Source organism: Myxocyprinus asiaticus, chromosome 14 (genome assembly GCF_019703515.2).
Source record: "Myxocyprinus asiaticus isolate MX2 ecotype Aquarium Trade chromosome 14, UBuf_Myxa_2, whole genome shotgun sequence".
Lineage (NCBI taxonomy): Eukaryota > Metazoa > Chordata > Actinopteri > Cypriniformes > Catostomidae > Myxocyprinus > Myxocyprinus asiaticus.
The window spans coordinates 23157604-23163603 of record NC_059357.1 but is presented as its reverse complement, the minus strand read 5'-3'; the positions used below and the strand labels follow the sequence as shown (position 1 = coordinate 23163603).

At 41.6% G+C, this 6000-nt stretch overlaps 1 protein-coding gene across 2 annotated transcripts in view; it reads left to right on the top strand.

The window, feature by feature from the left end:
• The first annotated feature begins 247 nt into the window (after positions 1-247).
• Positions 248-6000, top strand: part of LOC127452285 (small G protein signaling modulator 3-like) — a 37007-nt gene continuing 31254 nt past the window's right edge. For both annotated transcript variants that reach the window (XM_051717643.1, XM_051717644.1), the window contains exon 1: positions 248-408. The gene's annotated coding sequence lies outside the window, so the exon portion shown is untranslated. The remainder of the gene's footprint in view (positions 409-6000) is intronic.

Sequence of the window (6000 nt, the reverse complement as noted above, 5' to 3'; positions counted from 1 at the left end):
ATATATGTATGTGTGTGTGTGTGTGTGTGTGTGTGTGTGTGTGTGTGTGTGTGTGTAAAAAATAAAATATAAATATAAAGAGATTGTCAAATACACTTTACTTGCTTACATTACATATGTATAATAACTGCTTTTTTTACCGCTCATATTAATTTAAAGGCCATATTCTGTTTGCAGGATGGGAACTATTTCTTTTGGAAATCTCTTTTGGCGGAAGGATATTGCTTCTCTGTGCGCGACACGAACAGGTGTATGACGCAAAACAGTCGGTCGATGCAGTTAACCGTCCACCATCGGAAAAGCAAGGGAACATTTACACATATCCCAGATCTAAAAACGTATCCACAATACATATGCACAATAGTGTAACGGAGTACAGCGGTTCTAAAGGAGATTCAACATGACAAGGTAAGAAGAGTTGACATTTGTTGTTTCGCTAGCTCGGTGGCTAATCATAGCGGCAAGTGCATTGATTAATGATGCTCGAACGGTCTGGTGTCTCGGTGCTCTTTTATGTTTTGGTTTAATGTTTATGTCTGTATCAGCTGTATTTTACTCCATAAGAGTATCGGCTACGAAAGCAGCACACAAATGTCCTCTCAGATGTAGTAGTTTGCTCATATTGAGAGCATCGTATATTATTATTATTATTATTAAGAGCACTGTTAATATAATTTATGCTGTAGATGCAATTAAACACGTAAAACAAGATCATATTCATTTGCAAATTAAAAATATCTTGTTTCAAGGTGTACAATTCATGCTTCGAAGTTTGCTTGACTGGCAGCATATTTGTCACACCGTGTACATTATGAACTCTCTCCCCTGTGCGTGTAGATACACCTGTAGCTCGTCTAATATCGCAGTGGTGATTGACTTTCGTGTGTTTTGACGGGTTCGGTAACGAGAAACAGTTATTGCTGCCGGTCCGTTATTTTGATTCGCCGCGCGCTAGTTCGTGTTGAGACTCATTTCAGGCGACATATGGTGAATGAGTCGTCCTATTTGCTCATATGAATGGCTCCACCGACTGTAAATTAAGTATCTAGCCATTTTGGACTAAAGAATGAATGTTTTCTTTTATCTCATATTTTTGAATGGGAATTGTTGCACGTGCCTGTGTTTTACACCACCTTTGTGTATTACACACGCCTTTTGCCCACACTAGGCTGTTTGTTTAGTCAAAGTCTGGGCGCCGTGTTCACTTTTTCTTTTCTTTTATAGTACAGTCATAGATGGATTAAAAGTAATTTCACATTGATTAATATTTTTAGATGGTACTTTCTAAAGATTACACTTTAATTTCTATGTGTGCTTCATGGCCCTTTAATGTTATGTAATAAAATGAGCTGTAAATAGTTGTTGGCTCAGAGTTGGACAGAATTGAATGGGGTATTTAAATAATTTTTCCTGAAGACCCCTTCTGGGAGGTAAGATTTGAAAGGTTGTTTTAACCATTAATATGCTTGCAATGTAGTCAAGTTACTGTATTGCACAAAAACTGTGGTGGGTACTGACACATTTCTTACTTGGTCTACTTTTAAATTTGAAACTGGCTCTTCCCTCACATGCATATACTGTAGCTATTAGGCTCTGCTCTGTTTGTCTAACATGTTTCACACCCTCCTTAAAGGGATAGTTCACCCAAAAATGAAAATTCGTTCCTTCCTCCAGCGTCTTCTAGTCACAACACACAGTGAGTCATGTAGCATGTTGGCCCCATCCCTTCTCCTGTTTTCCCAGTCTTGCATGTCGTCAGAGAGCTGCCACATGCCTCTCTGCTCAGCTTTTGGCGTGAATGTCCTTTGGTAGTCAGGTGTCTCTCACAGTTGTGCTCACACACAGAAACACACCTGCTTCCCCACAGATGCACCCAGCATTTCCATCATTTTCAATGTGGACGCTGTAATTTTTTGTTGATGTTGTTCTGGTTGATACAGCAGTCGTCATGGATTTATACTGACACATAATGGTGTGGGTGCAGCATCATGCTAAAGTTCTAGCAGTCAGCAATTTCTTTTGTGAGCAGAGGACTCCAATCAGGGAATAATATTCAGGTCTCCAGACTAAAAAAATGACCTAGGAGCCATTGGCTTCTAAATTGAAACTTTAAGGAGCCAAATGACTGTTTTTAGTAGCCAAATCACAGATTTTCTCGATTTAGATTGCTGTTCAGAAACAAGATAGAAAGCCGAAGAAAAGGAATTCAGCTGATAACCCATTAGTACTGCTCTTCAGAATCTACATTACAGATATTTACATAAAGTATAGTATGCATATTAGACTTGCCACGGTATCATCATTTTCACACCGGTGTGTTCACATTCAAACAGAATAACACCGGTATTAACACTGGTTGGACGCTAGGTGGTACTATGGGCTAATTTTCATTAAGCAATAGCCTACACAATAACGCAAGGCAGCTTGATTTCAAACTTTGAACTTTTTAATTTTAAAACTAAAAATTAAAATGAAACTTTAAAAAAATGAAGTGCAATTAAAATGTGTGTTGTTCAACTTTTTGAAAGATGGCTTTTCAACAGTTGTGAAGGGCAACATCTCTTTGGCAAAGAACCAACTTCATCTGTGTATTCTCTCCATCATTGGCTACTGGTCGGGGATTTTGTTGTCTGGGCAGATACATCACTTATTGTGGGTTGTTTGCGGGTTTAATATTGGTGGTATATTTCCTTAATGTTGGTGTGAATAATTTTTTTTTTTCCCTAGGGCTGGGCGAAATGCAAGAATTATGTTCACAATATTTTTATTTAAAAATATATATACTGTATATCACAATATCCAGTTACATCATCAACCCCCCGGCTGAGGGATTGGTGAATATTCTTGCTTTAATCAGAATCAGAATCAGAATGAGTTTATTGCCAAGTATGCTTACACATACAAGGAATTTGTCTTGGTGACAGGAGCTTCCAGTGTACAACAATACAAAAACAGCAGCAAGACATAGATAATAATAAAAAATAAAAAATAATTATACACATACACTATATTGCCAAAAGTATTCGCTCACCCATCCAAATAATTAAATTTAGGTGTTCCAATCACTTCCATGGCCACAGGTGTATAAAGTGAAGCACCTAGGCATGCAGACTGCTTCTACAAACATTTGTGAAAGAATGGGCCACTCTCAGGAGCTCAGTTAATTCCAGTGTGGTACTGTGATAGGATGCCACCTGTGCAACAACTCCAGTCATGAAATTTCCTCGCTACTAAATATTCCACAGTCAACTGTCAGTGGTATTATAACAAACTGGAAGCGATTGGGAATGACAGCAACTCAGCCACGAAGTGGTAGGCCATGTAAAATGACAGAGCGGGGTCAGCGGATGCTGAGGCGCATAGTGCACAGAGGTCGCCAACTTTCTGCAGAGTCAATCGCTACAGACCTCCAAAGTTCATGTGGCCTTCAGATTAGCTCAAGAACAGTGCGTAGAGAGCTTCATGAAATGGGTTTCCATGGCCGAGCAGCTGCGTCCAAGCCATACATCACCAAGTGCAATGCAAAGCATTGGATGCAGTGGTGTAAAGCACGCCGCCACTGGACTCTAGAGCAGTGGAGACGCGTTCTCTGGAGTGACGAATCACGCTTCTCCATCTGGCAGTCTGATGGACGAGTCTGGGTTTGGCGGTTGCCAGGAGAACGGTACTTGTCTGACTGCATTGTGCCAACTGTGAAGTTTGGTGGAGGGGGGATTATGGTGTGGGGTTGTTTTTCAGGAGCTGGGCTTGGCCCCTTAGTTCCAGTGAAAGGAACTCTGAATGCTTCAGCATACCAAGAGATTTTGGACAATTCCATGCTCCCAACTATGTGGGAACAGTTTGGGGATGGCCTCTTCCTGTTCCAACATGACTGCGTACCAGTGCAAAAAGCAAGGTCCATAAAGACATGGATGAGCGAGTTTGGTGTGGAAGAACTTGACTGGCCTGCACAAGGTCCTGACCTCAACCCGACAGAGCACCTTTGGGATGAATTAGAGCAAAGACTGCGAGCCAGGCCTTCTCGTCCAAAATCAGTGTCTGACCTCACAAATGCGCTTCTGGAAGAATGGTCAAAAATTCCCATAAACATACTCCTAAACCTTGTGGAAAGCCTTCCCAGAAGAGTTGAAGCTGTTATAGCTGCAAAGGGTGGGCCGACGTCATATTAAACCCTATGGATTAAGAATGGGATGTCACTTAAGTTCATATGCGTTTAAAGGCAGATGAGCGAATACTTTTTTACAATATAGTGTACGTACAGACACACACATACATACATACACACATACACGTGGGTAGTGCAAATCTAATACAATCTGTTATGTATAGTGTAAATACAAATGTGTTATGTACAGTGCACACATTTTTTTTTTTTTTCCCCAGATGAATGAAATGGCAGAAGAGGTTGGATGTGTTGGATAAATATAAGAAAGACTAAACTGTGTATTGCACATAGTTATTGCTCAGTGAGGTAATTTAACTGTTCATGAGATGGATAGCCTGAGGTAAAAAACTGTTCCTGTGCCTGATGGTTCTGGTTCTCATAGCTCTGAAGCGTCGGTCAGAAGGCAACAGTTCAAAAAGGTAGTGGGCAGGGTGAGTGGGGTCCAGAGTTATTTGTCCAGCCTTTTTCCTCACTCTTGAAGTGTATAGTTCTTGAAGGGGGTGCAGGGGGCAACCAATAATCCTCTCAGCAGTCCGAACTGTCCTTTGTAGTCTTCTGATGTCTGATTTCGTAGCTGAACCAAACCAGACAGTTATTGAAGTACAGACGACAGACTCGATAACTGCTGAGTAGAACTGTATCAGCAGCACCTGTGGCATAATTTCCTCAGCTGGCGTTATTTAGGTACAACCTCTTTTGGGCCTTTTTCACAATGGAGTCAATGTGGGTCTCCCACTTCAGGTCCTGTGAGATGGTAGTGCCCAGGAACCTGAATGACTCCACTGCTGCCACAGTGCTGTTTAGAATGGTGAGGGGGGTCAGTGTTGGGGTGTTCCTCCTAAAGTCCACAATCATCTCCATCGTTTTGAGCATGTTCAGCTCAAGGTTGTTTTGACTGCACCAGACAGCCAGCTGTTTAACCTCCTTTCTCATCGTCATCTTGGATGAGGCCGATGACAGTGGTGTCATCTGCAAACTTCAGGAGCTTGACAGAGGGGTCCTTGGTGATGCAGTCATTGGTGTAGAGGGAGAAGAGTAGTGGGGAGAGCACACATCCCTGGGGGGCACCAGTGCTGATTGTTCAGGTACTGGAAGTGAGTTTCCCCTGTCTCACAAGCTGCTGCCTGTCCGTCAGAAAGTTGGTAATCCACTGACAGATAGACATGGGAACAGAGAGTTGGTGTAATTTATTCTGGAGTATAGCTAGGATGATGGTGTTGAAAGCCGAACTGAAGTCCACAAAAAGGATCCTTACAAATGTCCCTGGTCTGTCCAGATGTTGCAGGATATGATGCAATCCCATGTTGACTGCATCATCCACAGATCTGTTTGCTCGATAAGCAAATTGAAGGGGATCTAGAAAGGGTCCAGTGATGTTCTTCAGGTGGGCCAACACCAGTCTCTCAAATGATTTCATGACCACAGACGTCAGGGCGACAGGTCTGTAGTCATTAAGTCCTGTGATTTTTGGTTTCTTTGGGATGGGGATGATAGTGGAACGTTTGAAGCAGCATGGGACTTCACACTGCTCCAGTGATCTATTGAAGATCTGTGTGAAGATGGGGGCCAGCTGGTTAGCACAGGATCTAAGACATGCATTTGAAAAGCCATCTGGGCCCTGTGCTTTAGTGATTTGCATTGAAAATTAAATTGGTTTAAGTTTTTTAAATTAATTAAAGACATTTCTAAATTGAAATTGCACTTCAAACGAAACGAACAAGCAATTAAAATAACGAAGTGGTAAAAAAACATATAACCACCTTTCCATTTACCGTCAGGCAAGTATCCGTCTATGGCAATGGTGGAAAATTACTAATACATATTAAGATCTAAAA